This window comes from Schistocerca cancellata, chromosome 2 (assembly GCF_023864275.1).
Source record: "Schistocerca cancellata isolate TAMUIC-IGC-003103 chromosome 2, iqSchCanc2.1, whole genome shotgun sequence".
Lineage (NCBI taxonomy): Eukaryota > Metazoa > Arthropoda > Insecta > Orthoptera > Acrididae > Schistocerca > Schistocerca cancellata.
In genome coordinates, this window is record NC_064627.1 from 952,065,544 (window position 1) to 952,084,780 (window position 19,237).

A 19,237-nucleotide genomic window follows, 5' to 3' on the forward strand; every position below is an offset into this window, starting at 1 on the left:
ACAATCCGCCCACTACGTAGCGTTCTGTGTCAGCACGCAGTTTTCGACAGTACTCTGTGTCCATAGCTGTTTCCATAGCTAGGCTGCTTCCAGCACAATGCATGCACCATACGAAAGTGTCCGTTGCGCGATTTTGATTACCTGAGCCTTCGACATCACTTTATGTACGAATACTGGCAAGAATTCTTGCTACATTCGAAGGTGCACCTTCCACTTTCAGCCTACCTGGTTGCTTCATTTGCCACGCAAACACTTCATGAGGACGCTACATGAAATAACATCGCATCTTATTGGCTTAATGACATGATGCTACTGAATTGAAGACCGCTACAGGCATCCGGTTCCATGGTGTAATGGTTAGCACTCTGGACTTTGAATCCAGCGATCCGAGTTCGAGTCTCGGTGGAACCTGACGCTGTGTTTTGCGCTCGTTTCTACAAATGTGTAAGAGCCGGTAGTTGTGAATTGTATATGCAGAATTTTAGCTAGGATCATGTAACGCAAATTGTTAATAGCAGTCCACACGTGAATGGGGGACGCTCCAAATGCTTATGCTTTTGATACTAGGATTAATAACGGAACGTAAGGGGTTCAACTGCGAGAAGACGCCCTCAGCTGTTTCTCCCAGCAGGAAAGACATCTCTCCGTTTTGGGTGCTGCATGCGCATGCATTTTACAAACGTGCATGCGATGTACTAGTTCCTGGGAAACGAATAGAATCGCCTGTACGTGCCAGTCATTTACGTATAGATAAAGTGAGCGAAGACGGCTTAATCCTGCCACGTAGATTGCTTTCCACATGACGCACTTGCCAGTCTCTTGGGCCGGTGGCCCACATGCAGTTTGTCCGGTTGCGTGGCTTACTTTCAGAGACTCGCAAGTTTAACGTAGTGTTTGGTTGTCGCGAAAGTGAAAAGTAGGGCCTGTCCGGGATTTGAACCCGGGACCTCCTGCACCCAAAGCAGGAATCATACCCCTAGACCAACAGGCCGCACAAGGAAGCACGTCTGCACCCCGCCACCTACTGACATCTTGCCGCACTTGCTAGTTGCAGCATACAATCTGGACCATATTCTCAAAGAGCTTTCTTAATCCGACACCCACAACATGAGCTTTGCTGAACACCAGTGTATGTGAATGCTCAAAGAGCTGCTAGAGTTGTGTGTCAGTATTTCGACCGTGTGAAGTGCAAATGTTATCGTGTCACGCACTATCCGCCCACTACGTAGCGTTCTGTGTCAGCACGCAGTTTTCGCCAGTACTCTGTGTCCATAGCTGTTTCCATAGCTAGGCTGCTTCCAGCACAATGCATGCACCATACGAAAGTGGCCGTTGCGCGATTTTGATTACCTGAGCCTTCGACATCACTTGATGTACGAATACTGGCAAGAATTCTTGCTACATTCGAAGGTGCACCTTCCACTTTCAGCCTACCTGGTTGCTTCATTTGCCACGCAAACACTTCCTGAGGACGCTACATGAAATAACATCGCATCTCATCGGCTTAATGACATGATGCTACTGAATTGAAGACCGCTACAGGCATCCGGTTCCATGGTGTAATGGTTAGCACTCTGGACTTTGAATCCAGCGATCCGAGTTCGAGTCTCGGTGGAACCTGACGCTGTGTTTTGCGCTCGTTTCTAGAAATGTGTACGAGCCGGTAGTTGGAATTGTATATGCAGAATTTTAGCTAGGATCATGTAACGCAAATTGTTAATAGCAGTCCACACGTGAATGGGGAACGCTCCAAATGCTTATGCTTTTGATACTAGGATTAATAACGGAACGAAAGGGGTTCAACTGCGAGAAGACGCCCTCAGCTGTTTCTCCCAGCAGGAAAGACATCTCTCCGTTTTGGGTGCTGCATGCGCATGCATTTAACAAACGTGCATGCGATGTACTAGTTCCTGGGAAACGAATAGAATCGCTGTACGTGCCAGTCTTTACGTATAGATATAAGTGAGCGAAGACGGCTTAATCCTGCCACGTAGATTGCTTTCCACATGACGCACTTGCCAGTCTCTTGGGCCGGTGGCCCACATGCAGTTTGTCCGGTTGCGTGGCTTACTTTCAGAGACTCGCAAGTTTAACGTAGTGTTTGGTTGTCGCGAAAGTGAAAAGTAGGGCCTGTCCGGGATTTGAACCCGGGACCTCCTGCACCCAAAGCAGGAATCATACCCCTAGACCAACAGGCCGCACAAGGAAGCACGTCTGCACCCCGCCACCTACTGACATCTTGCCGCACTTGCTAGTTGCAGCATACAATCTGGACCATATTCTCAAAGAGCTTTCTTAATCCGACACCCACAACATGAGCTTTGCTGAACACCAGTGTATGTGAATGCTCAAAGAGCTGCTAGAGTTGTGTGTCAGTATTTCGACCGTGTGAAGTGCAAATGTTATCGTGTCACGCACTATCCGCCCACTACGTAGCGTTCTGTGTCAGCACGCAGTTTTCGCCAGTACTCTGTGTCCATAGCTGTTTCCATAGCTAGGCTGCTTCCAGCACAATGCATGCACCATACGAAAGTGGCCGTTGCGCGATTTTGATTACCTGAGCCTTCGACATCACTTGATGTACGAATACTGGCAAGAATTCTTGCTACATTCGAAGGTGCACCTTCCACTTTCAGCCTACCTGGTTGCTTCATTTGCCACGCAAACACTTCCTGAGGACGCTACATGAAATAACATCGCATCTCATCGGCTTAATGACATGATGCTACTGAATTGAAGACCGCTACAGGCATCCGGTTCCATGGTGTAATGGTTAGCACTCTGGACTTTGAATCCAGCGATCCGAGTTCGAGTCTCGGTGGAACCTGACGCTGTGTTTTGCGCTCGTTTCTAGAAATGTGTACGAGCCGGTAGTTGGAATTGTATATGCAGAATTTTAGCTAGGATCATGTAACGCAAATTGTTAATAGCAGTCCACACGTGAATGGGGAACGCTCCAAATGCTTATGCTTTTGATACTAGGATTAATAACGGAACGAAAGGGGTTCAAATGCGAGAAGACGCCCTCAGCTGTTTCTCCCAGCAGGAAAGACATCTCTCCGTTTTGGGTGCTGCATGCGCATGCATTTAACAAACGTGCATGCGATGTACTAGTTCCTGGGAAACGAATAGAATCGCTGTACGTGCCAGTCTTTACGTATAGATATAAGTGAGCGAAGACGGCTTAATCCTGCCACGTAGATTGCTTTCCACATGACGCACTTGCCAGTCTCTTGGGCCGGTGGCCCACATGCAGTTTGTCCTGTTGCGTGGCTTACTTTCAGAGACTCGCAAGTTTAACGTAGTGTTTGGTTGTCGCGAAAGTGAAAAGTAGGGCCTGTCCGGGATTTGAACCCGGGACCTCCTGCACCCAAAGCAGGAATCATACCCCTAGACCAACAGGCCGCACAAGGAAGCACGTCTGCACCCCGCCACCTACTGACATCTTGCCGCACTTGCTAGTTGCAGCATACAATCTGGACCATATTCTCAAAGAGCTTTCTTAATCCGACACCCACAACATGAGCTGTGCTGAACACCAGTGTATGTGAATGCTCAAAGAGCTGCTAGAGTTGTGTGTCAGTATTTCGACCGTGTGAAGTGCAAATGTTATCGTGTCACGCACTATCCGCCCACTACGTAGCGTTCTGTGTCAGCACGCAGTTTTCGCCAGTACTCTGTGTCCATAGCTGTTTCCATAGCTAGGCTGCTTCCAGCACAATGCATGCACCATACGAAAGTGGCCGTTGCGCGATTTTGATTACCTGAGCCTTCGACATCACTTGATGTACGAATACTGGCAAGAATTCTTGCTACATTCGAAGGTGCACCTTCCACTTTCAGCCTACCTGGTTGCTTCATTTGCCACGCAAACACTTCCTGAGGACGCTACATGAAATAACATCGCATCTCATCGGCTTAATGACATGATGCTACTGAATTGAAGACCGCTACAGGCATCCGGTTCCATGGTGTAATGGTTAGCACTCTGGACTTTGAATCCAGCGATCCGAGTTCGAGTCTCGGTGGAACCTGACGCTGTGTTTTGCGCTCGTTTCTAGAAATGTGTACGAGCCGGTAGTTGGAATTGTATATGCAGAATTTTAGCTAGGATCATGTAACGCAAATTGTTAATAGCAGTCCACACGTGAATGGGGAACGCTCCAAATGCTTATGCTTTTGATACTAGGATTAATAACGGAACGAAAGGGGTTCAACTGCGAGAAGACGCCCTCAGCTGTTTCTCCCAGCAGGAAAGACATCTCTCCGTTTTGGGTGCTGCATGCGCATGCATTTAACAAACGTGCATGCGATGTACTAGTTCCTGGGAAACGAATAGAATCGCTGTACGTGCCAGTCTTTACGTATAGATATAAGTGAGCGAAGACGGCTTAATCCTGCCACGTAGATTGCTTTCCACATGACGCACTTGCCAGTCTCTTGGGCCGGTGGCCCACATGCAGTTTGTCCTGTTGCGTGGCTTACTTTCAGAGACTCGCAAGTTTAACGTAGTGTTTGGTTGTCGCGAAAGTGAAAAGTAGGGCCTGTCCGGGATTTGAACCCGGGACCTCCTGCACCCAAAGCAGGAATCATACCCCTAGACCAACAGGCCGCACAAGGAAGCACGTCTGCACCCCGCCACCTACTGACATCTTGCCGCACTTGCTAGTTGCAGCATACAATCTGGACCATATTCTCAAAGAGCTTTCTTAATCCGACACCCACAACATGAGCTGTGCTGAACACCAGTGTATGTGAATGCTCAAAGAGCTGCTAGAGTTGTGTGTCAGTATTTCGACCGTGTGAAGTGCAAATGTTATCGTGTCACGCACTATCCGCCCACTACGTAGCGTTCTGTGTCAGCACGCAGTTTTCGCCAGTACTCTGTGTCCATAGCTGTTTCCATAGCTAGGCTGCTTCCAGCACAATGCATGCACCATACGAAAGTGGCCGTTGCGCGATTTTGATTACCTGAGCCTTCGACATCACTTGATGTACGAATACTGGCAAGAATTCTTGCTACATTCGAAGGTGCACCTTCCACTTTCAGCCTACCTGGTTGCTTCATTTGCCACGCAAACACTTCCTGAGGACGCTACATGAAATAACATCGCATCTCATCGGCTTAATGACATGATGCTACTGAATTGAAGACCGCTACAGGCATCCGGTTCCATGGTGTAATGGTTAGCACTCTGGACTTTGAATCCAGCGATCCGAGTTCGAGTCTCGGTGGAACCTGACGCTGTGTTTTGCGCTCGTTTCTAGAAATGTGTACGAGCCGGTAGTTGGAATTGTATATGCAGAATTTTAGCTAGGATCATGTAACGCAAATTGTTAATAGCAGTCCACACGTGAATGGGGAACGCTCCAAATGCTTATGCTTTTGATACTAGGATTAATAACGGAACGAAAGGGGTTCAACTGCGAGAAGACGCCCTCAGCTGTTTCTCCCAGCAGGAAAGACATCTCTCCGTTTTGGGTGCTGCATGCGCATGCATTTAACAAACGTGCATGCGATGTACTAGTTCCTGGGAAACGAATAGAATCGCTGTACGTGCCAGTCTTTACGTATAGATATAAGTGAGCGAAGACGGCTTAATCCTGCCACGTAGATTGCTTTCCACATGACGCACTTGCCAGTCTCTTGGGCCGGTGGCCCACATGCAGTTTGTCCGGTTGCGTGGCTTACTTTCAGAGACTCGCAAGTTTAACGTAGTGTTTGGTTGTCGCGAAAGTGAAAGGTAGGGCCTGTCCGGGATTTGAACCCGGGACCTCCTGCACCCAAAGCAGGAATCATACCCCTAGACCAACAGGCCGCACAAGGAAGCACGTCTGCACCCCGCCACCTACTGACATCTTGCCGCACTTGCTAGTTGCAGCATACAATCTGGACCATATTCTCAAAGAGCTTTCTTAATCCGACACCCACAACATGAGCTTTGCTGAACACCAGTGTATGTGAATGCTCAAAGAGCTGCTAGAGTTGTGTGTCAGTATTTCGACCGTGTGAAGTGCAAATGTTATCGTGTCACGTACTATCCGCCCACTACGTAGCGTTCTGTGTCAGCACGCAGTTTTCGCCAGTACTCTGTGTCCATAGCTGTTTCCATAGCTAGGCTGCTTCCAGCACAATGCATGCACCATACGAAAGTGGCCGTTGCGCGATTTTGATTACCTGAGCCTTCGACATCACTTGATGTACGAATACTGGCAAGAATTCTTGCTACATTCGAAGGTGCACCTTCCACTTTCAGCCTACCTGGTTGCTTCATTTGCCACGCAAACACTTCCTGAGGACGCTACATGAAATAACATCGCATCTCATCGGCTTAATGACATGATGCTACTGAATTGAAGACCGCTACAGGCATCCGGTTCCATGGTGTAATGGTTAGCACTCTGGACTTTGAATCCAGCGATCCGAGTTCGAGTCTCGGTGGAACCTGACGCTGTGTTTTGCGCTCGTTTCTAGAAATGTGTACGAGCCGGTAGTTGGAATTGTATATGCAGAATTTTAGCTAGGATCATGTAACGCAAATTGTTAATAGCAGTCCACACGTGAATGGGGAACGCTCCAAATGCTTATGCTTTTGATACTAGGATTAATAACGGAACGAAAGGGGTTCAACTGCGAGAAGACGCCCTCAGCTGTTTCTCCCAGCAGGAAAGACATCTCTCCGTTTTGGGTGCTGCATGCGCATGCATTTAACAAACGTGCATGCGATGTACTAGTTCCTGGGAAACGAATAGAATCGCTGTACGTGCCAGTCTTTACGTATAGATATAAGTGAGCGAAGACGGCTTAATCCTGCCACGTAGATTGCTTTCCACATGACGCACTTGCCAGTCTCTTGGGCCGGTGGCCCACATGCAGTTTGTCCGGTTGCGTGGCTTACTTTCAGAGACTCGCAAGTTTAACGTAGTGTTTGGTTGTCGCGAAAGTGAAAAGTAGGGCCTGTCCGGGATTTGAACCCGGGACCTCCTGCACCCAAAGCAGGAATCATACCCCTAGACCAACAGGCCGCACAAGGAAGCACGTCTGCACCCCGCCACCTACTGACATCTTGCCGCACTTGCTAGTTGCAGCATACAATCTGGACCATATTCTCAAAGAGCTTTCTTAATCCGACACCCACAACATGAGCTTTGCTGAACACCAGTGTATGTGAATGCTCAAAGAGCTGCTAGAGTTGTGTGTCAGTATTTCGACCGTGTGAAGTGCAAATGTTATCGTGTCACGCACTATCCGCCCACTACGTAGCGTTCTGTGTCAGCACGCAGTTTTCGCCAGTACTCTGTGTCCATAGCTGTTTCCATAGCTAGGCTGCTTCCAGCACAATGCATGCACCATACGAAAGTGGCCGTTGCGCGATTTTGATTACCTGAGCCTTCGACATCACTTGATGTACGAATACTGGCAAGAATTCTTGCTACATTCGAAGGTGCACCTTCCACTTTCAGCCTACCTGGTTGCTTCATTTGCCACGCAAACACTTCCTGAGGACGCTACATGAAATAACATCGCATCTCATCGGCTTAATGACATGATGCTACTGAATTGAAGACCGCTACAGGCATCCGGTTCCATGGTGTAATGGTTAGCACTCTGGACTTTGAATCCAGCGATCCGAGTTCGAGTCTCGGTGGAACCTGACGCTGTGTTTTGCGCTCGTTTCTAGAAATGTGTACGAGCCGGTAGTTGGAATTGTATATGCAGAATTTTAGCTAGGATCATGTAACGCAAATTGTTAATAGCAGTCCACACGTGAATGGGGAACGCTCCAAATGCTTATGCTTTTGATACTAGGATTAATAACGGAACGAAAGGGGTTCAACTGCGAGAAGACGCCCTCAGCTGTTTCTCCCAGCAGGAAAGACATCTCTCCGTATTGGGTGCTGCATGCGCATGCATTTAACAAACGTGCATGCGATGTACTAGTTCCTGGGAAACGAATAGAATCGCTGTACGTGCCAGTCTTTACGTATAGATATAAGTGAGCGAAGACGGCTTAATCCTGCCACGTAGATTGCTTTCCACATGACGCACTTGCCAGTCTCTTGGGCCGGTGGCCCACATGCAGTTTGTCCTGTTGCGTGGCTTACTTTCAGAGACTCGCAAGTTTAACGTAGTGTTTGGTTGTCGCGAAAGTGAAAAGTAGGGCCTGTCCGGGATTTGAACCCGGGACCTCCTGCACCCAAAGCAGGAATCATACCCCTAGACCAACAGGCCGCACAAGGAAGCACGTCTGCACCCCGCCACCTACTGACATCTTGCCGCACTTGCTAGTTGCAGCATACAATCTGGACCATATTCTCAAAGAGCTTTCTTAATCCGACACCCACAACATGAGCTGTGCTGAACACCAGTGTATGTGAATGCTCAAAGAGCTGCTAGAGTTGTGTGTCAGTATTTCGACCGTGTGAAGTGCAAATGTTATCGTGTCACGCACTATCCGCCCACTACGTAGCGTTCTGTGTCAGCACGCAGTTTTCGCCAGTACTCTGTGTCCATAGCTGTTTCCATAGCTAGGCTGCTTCCAGCACAATGCATGCACCATACGAAAGTGGCCGTTGCGCGATTTTGATTACCTGAGCCTTCGACATCACTTGATGTACGAATACTGGCAAGAATTCTTGCTACATTCGAAGGTGCACCTTCCACTTTCAGCCTACCTGGTTGCTTCATTTGCCACGCAAACACTTCCTGAGGACGCTACATGAAATAACATCGCATCTCATCGGCTTAATGACATGATGCTACTGAATTGAAGACCGCTACAGGCATCCGGTTCCATGGTGTAATGGTTAGCACTCTGGACTTTGAATCCAGCGATCCGAGTTCGAGTCTCGGTGGAACCTGACGCTGTGTTTTGCGCTCGTTTCTAGAAATGTGTACGAGCCGGTAGTTGGAATTGTATATGCAGAATTTTAGCTAGGATCATGTAACGCAAATTGTTAATAGCAGTCCACACGTGAATGGGGAACGCTCCAAATGCTTATGCTTTTGATACTAGGATTAATAACGGAACGAAAGGGGTTCAACTGCGAGAAGACGCCCTCAGCTGTTTCTCCCAGCAGGAAAGACATCTCTCCGTTTTGGGTGCTGCATGCGCATGCATTTAACAAACGTGCATGCGATGTACTAGTTCCTGGGAAACGAATAGAATCGCTGTACGTGCCAGTCTTTACGTATAGATATAAGTGAGCGAAGACGGCTTAATCCTGCCACGTAGATTGCTTTCCACATGACGCACTTGCCAGTCTCTTGGGCCGGTGGCCCACATGCAGTTTGTCCTGTTGCGTGGCTTACTTTCAGAGACTCGCAAGTTTAACGTAGTGTTTGGTTGTCGCGAAAGTGAAAAGTACGGCCTGTCCGGGATTTGAACCCGGGACCTCCTGCACCCAAAGCAGGAATCATACCCCTAGACCAACAGGCCGCACAAGGAAGCACGTCTGCACCCCGCCACCTACTGACATCTTGCCGCACTTGCTAGTTGCAGCATACAATCTGGACCATATTCTCAAAGAGCTTTCTTAATCCGACACCCACAACATGAGCTGTGCTGAACACCAGTGTATGTGAATGCTCAAAGAGCTGCTAGAGTTGTGTGTCAGTATTTCGACCGTGTGAAGTGCAAATGTTATCGTGTCACGCACTATCCGCCCACTACGTAGCGTTCTGTGTCAGCACGCAGTTTTCGCCAGTACTCTGTGTCCATAGCTGTTTCCATAGCTAGGCTGCTTCCAGCACAATGCATGCACCATACGAAAGTGGCCGTTGCGCGATTTTGATTACCTGAGCCTTCGACATCACTTGATGTACGAATACTGGCAAGAATTCTTGCTACATTCGAAGGTGCACCTTCCACTTTCAGCCTACCTGGTTGCTTCATTTGCCACGCACACACTTCCTGAGGACGCTACATGAAATAACATCGCATCTCATCGGCTTAATGACATGATGCTACTGAATTGAAGACCGCTACAGGCATCCGGTTCCATGGTGTAATGGTTAGCACTCTGGACTTTGAATCCAGCGATCCGAGTTCGAGTCTCGGTGGAACCTGACGCTGTGTTTTGCGCTCGTTTCTAGAAATGTGTACGAGCCGGTAGTTGGAATTGTATATGCAGAATTTTAGCTAGGATCATGTAACGCAAATTGTTAATAGCAGTCCACACGTGAATGGGGAACGCTCCAAATGCTTATGCTTTTGATACTAGGATTAATAACGGAACGAAAGGGGTTCAACTGCGAGAAGACGCCCTCAGCTGTTTCTCCCAGCAGGAAAGACATCTCTCCGTTTTGGGTGCTGCATGCGCATGCATTTAACAAACGTGCATGCGATGTACTAGTTCCTGGGAAACGAATAGAATCGCTGTACGTGCCAGTCTTTACGTATAGATATAAGTGAGCGAAGACGGCTTAATCCTGCCACGTAGATTGCTTTCCACATGACGCACTTGCCAGTCTCTTGGGCCGGTGGCCCACATGCAGTTTGTCCTGTTGCGTGGCTTACTTTCAGAGACTCGCAAGTTTAACGTAGTGTTTGGTTGTCGCGAAAGTGAAAAGTAGGGCCTGTCCGGGATTTGAACCCGGGACCTCCTGCACCCAAAGCAGGAATCATACCCCTAGACCAACAGGCCGCACAAGGAAGCACGTCTGCACCCCGCCACCTACTGACATCTTGCCGCACTTGCTAGTTGCAGCATACAATCTGGACCATATTCTCAAAGAGCTTTCTTAATCCGACACCCACAACATGAGCTGTGCTGAACACCAGTGTATGTGAATGCTCAAAGAGCTGCTAGAGTTGTGTGTCAGTATTTCGACCGTGTGAAGTGCAAATGTTATCGTGTCACGCACTATCCGCCCACTACGTAGCGTTCTGTGTCAGCACGCAGTTTTCGCCAGTACTCTGTGTCCATAGCTGTTTCCATAGCTAGGCTGCTTCCAGCACAATGCATGCACCATACGAAAGTGGCCGTTGCGCGATTTTGATTACCTGAGCCTTCGACATCACTTGATGTACGAATACTGGCAAGAATTCTTGCTACATTCGAAGGTGCACCTTCCACTTTCAGCCTACCTGGTTGCTTCATTTGCCACGCAAACACTTCCTGAGGACGCTACATGAAATAACATCGCATCTCATCGGCTTAATGACATGATGCTACTGAATTGAAGACCGCTACAGGCATCCGGTTCCATGGTGTAATGGTTAGCACTCTGGACTTTGAATCCAGCGATCCGAGTTCGAGTCTCGGTGGAACCTGACGCTGTGTTTTGCGCTCGTTTCTAGAAATGTGTACGAGCCGGTAGTTGGAATTGTATATGCAGAATTTTAGCTAGGATCATGTAACGCAAATTGTTAATAGCAGTCCACACGTGAATGGGGAACGCTCCAAATGCTTATGCTTTTGATACTAGGATTAATAACGGAACGAAAGGGGTTCAACTGCGAGAAGACGCCCTCAGCTGTTTCTCCCAGCAGGAAAGACATCTCTCCGTTTTGGGTGCTGCATGCGCATGCATTTAACAAACGTGCATGCGATGTACTAGTTCCTGGGAAACGAATAGAATCGCTGTACGTGCCAGTCTTTACGTATAGATATAAGTGAGCGAAGACGGCTTAATCCTGCCACGTAGATTGCTTTCCACATGACGCACTTGCCAGTCTCTTGGGCCGGTGGCCCACATGCAGTTTGTCCTGTTGCGTGGCTTACTTTCAGAGACTCGCAAGTTTAACGTAGTGTTTGGTTGTCGCGAAAGTGAAAAGTAGGGCCTGTCCGGGATTTGAACCCGGGACCTCCTGCACCCAAAGCATGAATCATACCCCTAGACCAACAGGCCGCACAAGGAAGCACGTCTGCACCCCGCCACCTACTGACATCTTGCCGCACTTGCTAGTTGCAGCATACAATCTGGACCATATTCTCAAAGAGCTTTCTTAATCCGACACCCACAACATGAGCTGTGCTGAACACCAGTGTATGTGAATGCTCAAAGAGCTGCTAGAGTTGTGTGTCAGTATTTCGACCGTGTGAAGTGCAAATGTTATCGTGTCACGCACTATCCGCCCACTACGTAGCGTTCTGTGTCAGCACGCAGTTTTCGCCAGTACTCTGTGTCCATAGCTGTTTCCATAGCTAGGCTGCTTCCAGCACAATGCATGCACCATACGAAAGTGGCCGTTGCGCGATTTTGATTACCTGAGCCTTCGACATCACTTGATGTACGAATACTGGCAAGAATTCTTGCTACATTCGAAGGTGCACCTTCCACTTTCAGCCTACCTGGTTGCTTCATTTGCCACGCAAACACTTCCTGAGGACGCTACATGAAATAACATCGCATCTCATCGGCTTAATGACATGATGCTACTGAATTGAAGACCGCTACAGGCATCCGGTTCCATGGTGTAATGGTTAGCACTCTGGACTTTGAATCCAGCGATCCGAGTTCGAGTCTCGGTGGAACCTGACGCTGTGTTTTGCGCTCGTTTCTAGAAATGTGTACGAGCCGGTAGTTGGAATTGTATATGCAGAATTTTAGCTAGGATCATGTAACGCAAATTGTTAATAGCAGTCCACACGTGAATGGGGAACGCTCCAAATGCTTATGCTTTTGATACTAGGATTAATAACGGAACGAAAGGGGTTCAACTGCGAGAAGACGCCCTCAGCTGTTTCTCCCAGCAGGAAAGACATCTCTCCGTTTTGGGTGCTGCATGCGCATGCATTTAACAAACGTGCATGCGATGTACTAGTTCCTGGGAAACGAATAGAATCGCTGTACGTGCCAGTCTTTACGTATAGATATAAGTGAGCGAAGACGGCTTAATCCTGCCACGTAGATTGCTTTCCACATGACGCACTTGCCAGTCTCTTGGGCCGGTGGCCCACATGCAGTTTGTCCTGTTGCGTGGCTTACTTTCAGAGACTCGCAAGTTTAACGTAGTGTTTGGTTGTCGCGAAAGTGAAAAGTAGGGCCTGTCCGGGATTTGAACCCGGGACCTCCTGCACCCAAAGCAGGAATCATACCCCTAGACCAACAGGCCGCACAAGGAAGCACGTCTGCACCCCGCCACCTACTGACATCTTGCCGCACTTGCTAGTTGCAGCATACAATCTGGACCATATTCTCAAAGAGCTTTCTTAATCCGACACCCACAACATGAGCTGTGCTGAACACCAGTGTATGTGAATGCTCAAAGAGCTGCTAGAGTTGTGTGTCAGTATTTCGACCGTGTGAAGTGCAAATGTTATCGTGTCACGCACTATCCGCCCACTACGTAGCGTTCTGTGTCAGCACGCAGTTTTCGCCAGTACTCTGTGTCCATAGCTGTTTCCATAGCTAGGCTGCTTCCAGCACAATGCATGCACCATACGAAAGTGGCCGTTGCGCGATTTTGATTACCTGAGCCTTCGACATCACTTGATGTACGAATACTGGCAAGAATTCTTGCTACATTCGAAGGTGCACCTTCCACTTTCAGCCTACCTGGTTGCTTCATTTGCCACGCAAACACTTCCTGAGGACGCTACATGAAATAACATCGCATCTCATCGGCTTAATGACATGATGCTACTGAATTGAAGACCGCTACAGGCATCCGGTTCCATGGTGTAATGGTTAGCACTCTGGACTTTGAATCCAGCGATCCGAGTTCGAGTCTCGGTGGAACCTGACGCTGTGTTTTGCGCTCGTTTCTAGAAATGTGTACGAGCCGGTAGTTGGAATTGTATATGCAGAATTTTAGCTAGGATCATGTAACGCAAATTGTTAATAGCAGTCCACACGTGAATGGGGAACGCTCCAAATGCTTATGCTTTTGATACTAGGATTAATAACGGAACGAAAGGGGTTCAACTGCGAGAAGACGCCCTCAGCTGTTTCTCCCAGCAGGAAAGACATCTCTCCGTTTTGGGTGCTGCATGCGCATGCATTTAACAAACGTGCATGCGATGTACTAGTTCCTGGGAAACGAATAGAATCGCTGTACGTGCCAGTCTTTACGTATAGATATAAGTGAGCGAAGACGGCTTAATCCTGCCACGTAGATTGCTTTCCACATGACGCACTTGCCAGTCTCTTGGGCCGGTGGCCCACATGCAGTTTGTCCTGTTGCGTGGCTTACTTTCAGAGACTCGCAAGTTTAACGTAGTGTTTGGTTGTCGCGAAAGTGAAAAGTAGGGCCTGTCCGGGATTTGAACCCGGGACCTCCTGCACCCAAAGCAGGAATCATACCCCTAGACCAACAGGCCGCACAAGGAAGCACGTCTGCACCCCGCCACCTACTGACATCTTGCCGCACTTGCTAGTTGCAGAATACAATCTGGACCATATTCTCAAAGAGCTTTCTTAATCCGACACCCACAACATGAGCTTTGCTGAACACCAGTGTATGTGAATGCTCAAAGAGCTGCTAGAGTTGTGTGTCAGTATTTCGACCGTGTGAAGTGCAAATGTTATCGTGTCACGCACTATCCGCCCACTACGTAGCGTTCTGTGTCAGCACGCAGTTTTCGCCAGTACTCTGTGTCCATAGCTGTTTCCATAGCTAGGCTGCTTCCAGCACAATGCATGCACCATACGAAAGTGGCCGTTGCGCGATTTTGATTACCTGAGCCTTCGACATCACTTGATGTACGAATACTGGCAAGAATTCTTGCTACATTCGAAGGTGCACCTTCCACTTTCAGCCTACCTGGTTGCTTCATTTGCCACGCACACACTTCCTGAGGACGCTACATGAAATAACATCGCATCTCATCGGCTTAATGACATGATGCTACTGAATTGAAGACCGCTACAGGCATCCGGTTCCATGGTGTAATGGTTAGCACTCTGGACTTTGAATCCAGCGATCCGAGTTCGAGTCTCGGTGGAACCTGACGCTGTGTTTTGCGCTCGTTTCTAGAAATGTGTACGAGCCGGTAGTTGGAATTGTATATGCAGAATTTTAGCTAGGATCATGTAACGCAAATTGTTAATAGCAGTCCACACGTGAATGGGGAACGCTCCAAATGCTTATGCTTTTGATACTAGGATTAATAACGGAACGAAAGGGGTTCAACTGCGAGAAGACGCCCTCAGCTGTTTCTCCCAGCAGGAAAGATCTCTCCGTTTTGGGTGCTGCATGCGCATGCATTTAACAAACGTGCATGCGATGTACTAGTTCCTGGGAAACGAATAGAATCGCTGTACGTGCCAGTCTTTACGTATAGATATAAGTGAGCGAAGACGGCTTAATCCTGCCACGTAGATTGCTTTCCACATGACGCACTTGCCAGTCTCTTGGGCCGGTGGCCCACATGCAGTTTGTCCTGTTGCGTGGCTTACTTTCAGAGACTCGCAAGTTTAACGTAGTGTTTGGTTGTCGCGAAAGTGAAAAGTAGGGCCTGTCCGGGATTTGAACCCGGGACCTCCTGCACCCAAAGCAGGAATCATACCCCTAGACCAACAGGCCGCACAAGGAAGCACGTCTGCACCCCGCCACCTACTGACATCTTGCCGCACTTGCTAGTTGCAGAATACAATCTGGACCATATTCTCAAAGAGCTTTCTTAATCCGACACCCACAACATGAGCTTTGCTGAACACCAGTGTATGTGAATGCTCAAAGAGCTGCTAGAGTTGTGTGTCAGTATTTCGACCGTGTGAAGTGCAAATGTTATCGTGTCACGCACTATCCGCCCACTACGTAGCGTTCTGTGTCAGCACGCAGTTTTCGCCAGTACTCTGTGTCCATAGCTGTTTCCATAGCTAGGCTGCTTCCAGCACAATGCATGCACCATACGAAAGTGGCCGTTGCGCGATTTTGATTACCTGAGCCTTCGACATCACTTGATGTACGAATACTGGCAAGAATTCTTGCTACATTCGAAGGTGCACCTTCCACTTTCAGCCTACCTGGTTGCTTCATTTGCCACGCACACACTTCCTGAGGATGCTACATGAAATAACATCGCATCTCATCGGCTTAATGACATGATGCTACTGAATTGAAGACAGCTACAGGCATCCGGTTCCATGGTGTAATGGTTAGCACTCTGGACTTTGAATCCAGCGATCCGAGTTCGAGTCTCGGTGGAACCTGACGCTGTGTTTTGCGCTCGTTTCTAGAAATGTGTACGAGCCGGTAGTTGGAATTGTATATGCAGAATTTTAGCTAGGATCATGTAACGCAAATTGTTAATAGCAGTCCACACGTGAATGGGGAACGCTCCAAATGCTTATGCTTTTGATACTAGGATTAATAACGGAACGAAAGGGGTTCAACTGCGAGAAGACGCCCTCAGCTGTTTCTCCCAGCAGGAAAGACATCTCTCCGTTTTGGGTGCTGCATGCGCATGCATTTAACAAACGTGCATGCGATGTACTAGTTCCTGGGAAACGAATAGAATCGCTGTACGTGCCAGTCTTTACGTATAGATATAAGTGAGCGAAGACGGCTTAATCCTGCCACGTAGATTGCTTTCCACATGACGCACTTGCCAGTCTCTTGGGCCGGTGGCCCACATGCAGTTTGTCCTGTTGCGTGGCTTACTTTCAGAGACTCGCAAGTTTAACGTAGTGTTTGGTTGTCGCGAAAGTGAAAAGTAGGGCCTGTCCGGGATTTGAACCCGGGACCTCCTGCACCCAAAGCAGGAATCATACCCCTAGACCAACAGGCCGCACAAGGAAGCACGTCTGCACCCCGCCACCTACTGACATCTTGCCGCACTTGCTAGTTGCAGCATACAATCTGGACCATATTCTCAAAGAGCTTTCTTAATCCGACACCCACAACATGAGCTGTGCTGAACACCAGTGTATGTGGATGCTCAAAGAGCTGCTAGAGTTGTGTGTCAGTATTTCGACCGTGTGAAGTGCAAATGTTATCGTGTCACGCACTATCCGCCCACTACGTAGCGTTCTGTGTCAGCACGCAGTTTTCGCCAGTACTCTGTGTCCATAGCTGTTTCCATAGCTAGGCTGCTTCCAGCACAATGCATGCACCATACGAAAGTGGCCGTTGCGCGATTTTGATTACCTGAGCCTTCGACATCACTTGATGTACGAATACTGGCAAGAATTCTTGCTACATTCGAAGGTGCACCTTCCACTTTCAGCCTACCTGGTTGCTTCATTTGCCACGCAAACACTTCCTGAGGACGCTACATGAAATAACATCGCATCTCATCGGCTTAATGACATGATGCTACTGAATTGAAGACCGCTACAGGCATCCGGTTCCATGGTGTAATGGTTAGCACTCTGGACTTTGAATCCAGCGATCCGAGTTCGAGTCTCGGTGGAACCTGACGCTGTGTTTTGCGCTCGTTTCTAGAAATGTGTACGAGCCGGTAGTTGGAATTGTATATGCAGAATTTTAGCTAGGATCATGTAACGCAAATTGTTAATAGCAGTCCACACGTGAATGGGGAACGCTCCAAATGCTTATGCTTTTGATACTAGGATTAATAACGGAACGAAAGGGGTTCAACTGCGAGAAGACGCCCTCAGCTGTTTCTCCCAGCAGGAAAGACATCTCTCCGTTTTGGGTGCTGCATGCGCATGCATTTAACAAACGTGCATGCGATGTACTAGTTCCTGGGAAACGAATAGAATCGCTGTACGTGCCAGTCTTTACGTATAGATATAAGTGAGCGAAGACGGCTTAATCCTGCCACGTAGATTGCTTTCCACATGACGCACTTGCCAGTCTCTTGGGCCGGTGGCCCACATGCAGTTTGTCCTGTTGCGTGGCTTACTTTCAGAGACTCGCAAGTTTAACGTAGTGTTTGGTTGTCGCGAAAGTGAAAAGTAGGGCCTGTCCGGGATTTGAACCCGGGACCTCCTGCACCCAAAGCAGGAATCATACCCCTAGACCAACAGGCCGCACAAGGAAGCACGTCTGCACCCCGCCACCTACTGACATCTTGCCGCACTTGCTAGTTGCAGCATACAATCTGGACCATATTCTCAAAGAGCTTTCTTAATCCGACACCCACAACATGAGCTGTGCTGAACACCAGTGTATGTGGATGCTCAAAGAGCTGCTAGAGTTGTGTGTCAGTATTTCGACCGTGTGAAGTGCAAATGTTATCGTGTCACGCACTATCCGCCCACTACGTAGCGTTCTGTGTCAGCACGCAGTTTTCGCCAGTACTCTGTGTCCATAGCTGTTTCCATAGCTAGGCTGCTTCCAGCACAATGCATGCACCATACGAAAGTGGCCGTTGCGCGATTTTGATTACCTGAGCTTTCGACATCACTTGATGTACGAATACTGGCAAGAATTCTTGCTACATTCGAAGGTGCACCTTCCACTTTCAGCCTACCTGGTTGCTTCATTTGCCACGCAAACACTTCCTGAGGACACTACATGAAATAACATCGCATCTCATCGGCTTAATGACATGATGCTACTGAATTGAAGACCGCTACAGGCATCCGGTTCCATGGTGTAATGGTTAGCACTCTGGACTTTGAATCCAGCGATCCGAGTTCGAGTCTCGGTGGAACCTGACGCTGTGTTTTGCGCTCGTTTCTAGAAATGTGTACGAGCCGGTAGTTGGAATTGTATATGCAGAATTTTAGCTAGGATCATGTAACGCAAATTGTTAATAGCAGTCCACACGTGAATGGGGAACGCTCCAAATGCTTATGCTTTTGATACTAGGATTAATAACGGAACGAAAGGGGTTCAACTGCGAGAAGACGCCCTCAGCTGTTTCTCCCAGCAGGAAAGACATCTCTCCGTTTTGGGTGCTGCATGCGCATGCATTTAACAAACGTGCATGCGATGTACTAGTTCCTGGGAAACGAATAGAATCGCTGTACGTGCCAGTCTTTACGTATAGATATAAGTGAGCGAAGACGGCTTAATCCTGCCACGTAGATTGCTTTCCACATGACGCACTTGCCAGTCTCTTGGGCCGGTGGCCCACATGCAGTTTGTCCTGTTGCGTGGCTTACTTTCAGAGACTCGCAAGTTTAACGTAGTGTTTGGTTGTCGCGAAAGTGAAAAGTAGGGCCTGTCCGGGATTTGAACCCGGGACCTCCTGCACCCAAAGCAGGAATCATACCCCTAGACCAACAGGCCGCACAAGGAAGCACGTCTGCACCCCGCCACCTACTGACATCTTGCCGCACTTGCTAGTTGCAGCATACAATCTGGACCATATTCTCAAAGAGCTTTCTTAATCCGACACCCACAACATGAGCTGTGCTGAACACCAGTGTATG

The 19,237-nt window shown here is 48.5% G+C and overlaps 32 non-coding genes across 32 annotated transcripts; 16 read left to right on the forward strand and 16 right to left on the reverse strand.

The window, feature by feature from the left end:
• Positions 1-339: 339 nt before the first annotated feature.
• On the forward strand, positions 340-411 carry Trnaq-uug (transfer RNA glutamine (anticodon UUG)). Its single transcript has one exon. It is a non-coding gene; the product is annotated as a tRNA-Gln (tRNA).
• A 508-nt stretch (positions 412-919) lies between these two features.
• Trnap-ugg (transfer RNA proline (anticodon UGG)) lies at positions 920-991 on the reverse strand. The gene has a single exon. It is a non-coding gene; the product is annotated as a tRNA-Pro (tRNA).
• Positions 992-1,548: 557 nt separating this feature from the next.
• Trnaq-uug (transfer RNA glutamine (anticodon UUG)) lies at positions 1,549-1,620 on the forward strand. Its single transcript has one exon. It is a non-coding gene; the product is annotated as a tRNA-Gln (tRNA).
• A 506-nt stretch (positions 1,621-2,126) lies between these two features.
• Trnap-ugg (transfer RNA proline (anticodon UGG)) lies at positions 2,127-2,198 on the reverse strand. The gene has a single exon. It is a non-coding gene; the product is annotated as a tRNA-Pro (tRNA).
• A 557-nt stretch (positions 2,199-2,755) lies between these two features.
• On the forward strand, positions 2,756-2,827 carry Trnaq-uug (transfer RNA glutamine (anticodon UUG)). The gene has a single exon. It is a non-coding gene; the product is annotated as a tRNA-Gln (tRNA).
• A 506-nt stretch (positions 2,828-3,333) lies between these two features.
• Positions 3,334-3,405, reverse strand: Trnap-ugg (transfer RNA proline (anticodon UGG)). The gene has a single exon. It is a non-coding gene; the product is annotated as a tRNA-Pro (tRNA).
• A 557-nt stretch (positions 3,406-3,962) lies between these two features.
• Positions 3,963-4,034, forward strand: Trnaq-uug (transfer RNA glutamine (anticodon UUG)). The gene has a single exon. It is a non-coding gene; the product is annotated as a tRNA-Gln (tRNA).
• A 506-nt stretch (positions 4,035-4,540) lies between these two features.
• Positions 4,541-4,612, reverse strand: Trnap-ugg (transfer RNA proline (anticodon UGG)). The gene has a single exon. It is a non-coding gene; the product is annotated as a tRNA-Pro (tRNA).
• Positions 4,613-5,169: 557 nt separating this feature from the next.
• On the forward strand, positions 5,170-5,241 carry Trnaq-uug (transfer RNA glutamine (anticodon UUG)). The gene has a single exon. It is a non-coding gene; the product is annotated as a tRNA-Gln (tRNA).
• Positions 5,242-5,747: 506 nt separating this feature from the next.
• On the reverse strand, positions 5,748-5,819 carry Trnap-ugg (transfer RNA proline (anticodon UGG)). The gene has a single exon. It is a non-coding gene; the product is annotated as a tRNA-Pro (tRNA).
• Positions 5,820-6,376: 557 nt separating this feature from the next.
• Positions 6,377-6,448, forward strand: Trnaq-uug (transfer RNA glutamine (anticodon UUG)). The gene has a single exon. It is a non-coding gene; the product is annotated as a tRNA-Gln (tRNA).
• A 506-nt stretch (positions 6,449-6,954) lies between these two features.
• On the reverse strand, positions 6,955-7,026 carry Trnap-ugg (transfer RNA proline (anticodon UGG)). The gene has a single exon. It is a non-coding gene; the product is annotated as a tRNA-Pro (tRNA).
• A 557-nt stretch (positions 7,027-7,583) lies between these two features.
• Positions 7,584-7,655, forward strand: Trnaq-uug (transfer RNA glutamine (anticodon UUG)). The gene has a single exon. It is a non-coding gene; the product is annotated as a tRNA-Gln (tRNA).
• Positions 7,656-8,161: 506 nt separating this feature from the next.
• On the reverse strand, positions 8,162-8,233 carry Trnap-ugg (transfer RNA proline (anticodon UGG)). Its single transcript has one exon. It is a non-coding gene; the product is annotated as a tRNA-Pro (tRNA).
• A 557-nt stretch (positions 8,234-8,790) lies between these two features.
• Positions 8,791-8,862, forward strand: Trnaq-uug (transfer RNA glutamine (anticodon UUG)). The gene has a single exon. It is a non-coding gene; the product is annotated as a tRNA-Gln (tRNA).
• Positions 8,863-9,368: 506 nt separating this feature from the next.
• Positions 9,369-9,440, reverse strand: Trnap-ugg (transfer RNA proline (anticodon UGG)). Its single transcript has one exon. It is a non-coding gene; the product is annotated as a tRNA-Pro (tRNA).
• A 557-nt stretch (positions 9,441-9,997) lies between these two features.
• Trnaq-uug (transfer RNA glutamine (anticodon UUG)) lies at positions 9,998-10,069 on the forward strand. The gene has a single exon. It is a non-coding gene; the product is annotated as a tRNA-Gln (tRNA).
• Positions 10,070-10,575: 506 nt separating this feature from the next.
• Trnap-ugg (transfer RNA proline (anticodon UGG)) lies at positions 10,576-10,647 on the reverse strand. Its single transcript has one exon. It is a non-coding gene; the product is annotated as a tRNA-Pro (tRNA).
• A 557-nt stretch (positions 10,648-11,204) lies between these two features.
• On the forward strand, positions 11,205-11,276 carry Trnaq-uug (transfer RNA glutamine (anticodon UUG)). Its single transcript has one exon. It is a non-coding gene; the product is annotated as a tRNA-Gln (tRNA).
• A 506-nt stretch (positions 11,277-11,782) lies between these two features.
• Positions 11,783-11,854, reverse strand: Trnap-ugg (transfer RNA proline (anticodon UGG)). The gene has a single exon. It is a non-coding gene; the product is annotated as a tRNA-Pro (tRNA).
• A 557-nt stretch (positions 11,855-12,411) lies between these two features.
• On the forward strand, positions 12,412-12,483 carry Trnaq-uug (transfer RNA glutamine (anticodon UUG)). The gene has a single exon. It is a non-coding gene; the product is annotated as a tRNA-Gln (tRNA).
• Positions 12,484-12,989: 506 nt separating this feature from the next.
• On the reverse strand, positions 12,990-13,061 carry Trnap-ugg (transfer RNA proline (anticodon UGG)). The gene has a single exon. It is a non-coding gene; the product is annotated as a tRNA-Pro (tRNA).
• A 557-nt stretch (positions 13,062-13,618) lies between these two features.
• On the forward strand, positions 13,619-13,690 carry Trnaq-uug (transfer RNA glutamine (anticodon UUG)). The gene has a single exon. It is a non-coding gene; the product is annotated as a tRNA-Gln (tRNA).
• Positions 13,691-14,196: 506 nt separating this feature from the next.
• Positions 14,197-14,268, reverse strand: Trnap-ugg (transfer RNA proline (anticodon UGG)). Its single transcript has one exon. It is a non-coding gene; the product is annotated as a tRNA-Pro (tRNA).
• A 557-nt stretch (positions 14,269-14,825) lies between these two features.
• Trnaq-uug (transfer RNA glutamine (anticodon UUG)) lies at positions 14,826-14,897 on the forward strand. The gene has a single exon. It is a non-coding gene; the product is annotated as a tRNA-Gln (tRNA).
• Positions 14,898-15,401: 504 nt separating this feature from the next.
• On the reverse strand, positions 15,402-15,473 carry Trnap-ugg (transfer RNA proline (anticodon UGG)). The gene has a single exon. It is a non-coding gene; the product is annotated as a tRNA-Pro (tRNA).
• A 557-nt stretch (positions 15,474-16,030) lies between these two features.
• Trnaq-uug (transfer RNA glutamine (anticodon UUG)) lies at positions 16,031-16,102 on the forward strand. The gene has a single exon. It is a non-coding gene; the product is annotated as a tRNA-Gln (tRNA).
• Positions 16,103-16,608: 506 nt separating this feature from the next.
• Trnap-ugg (transfer RNA proline (anticodon UGG)) lies at positions 16,609-16,680 on the reverse strand. The gene has a single exon. It is a non-coding gene; the product is annotated as a tRNA-Pro (tRNA).
• A 557-nt stretch (positions 16,681-17,237) lies between these two features.
• On the forward strand, positions 17,238-17,309 carry Trnaq-uug (transfer RNA glutamine (anticodon UUG)). The gene has a single exon. It is a non-coding gene; the product is annotated as a tRNA-Gln (tRNA).
• Positions 17,310-17,815: 506 nt separating this feature from the next.
• On the reverse strand, positions 17,816-17,887 carry Trnap-ugg (transfer RNA proline (anticodon UGG)). Its single transcript has one exon. It is a non-coding gene; the product is annotated as a tRNA-Pro (tRNA).
• Positions 17,888-18,444: 557 nt separating this feature from the next.
• On the forward strand, positions 18,445-18,516 carry Trnaq-uug (transfer RNA glutamine (anticodon UUG)). Its single transcript has one exon. It is a non-coding gene; the product is annotated as a tRNA-Gln (tRNA).
• A 506-nt stretch (positions 18,517-19,022) lies between these two features.
• On the reverse strand, positions 19,023-19,094 carry Trnap-ugg (transfer RNA proline (anticodon UGG)). The gene has a single exon. It is a non-coding gene; the product is annotated as a tRNA-Pro (tRNA).
• Between the last annotated feature and the right edge of the window lie 143 nt (positions 19,095-19,237).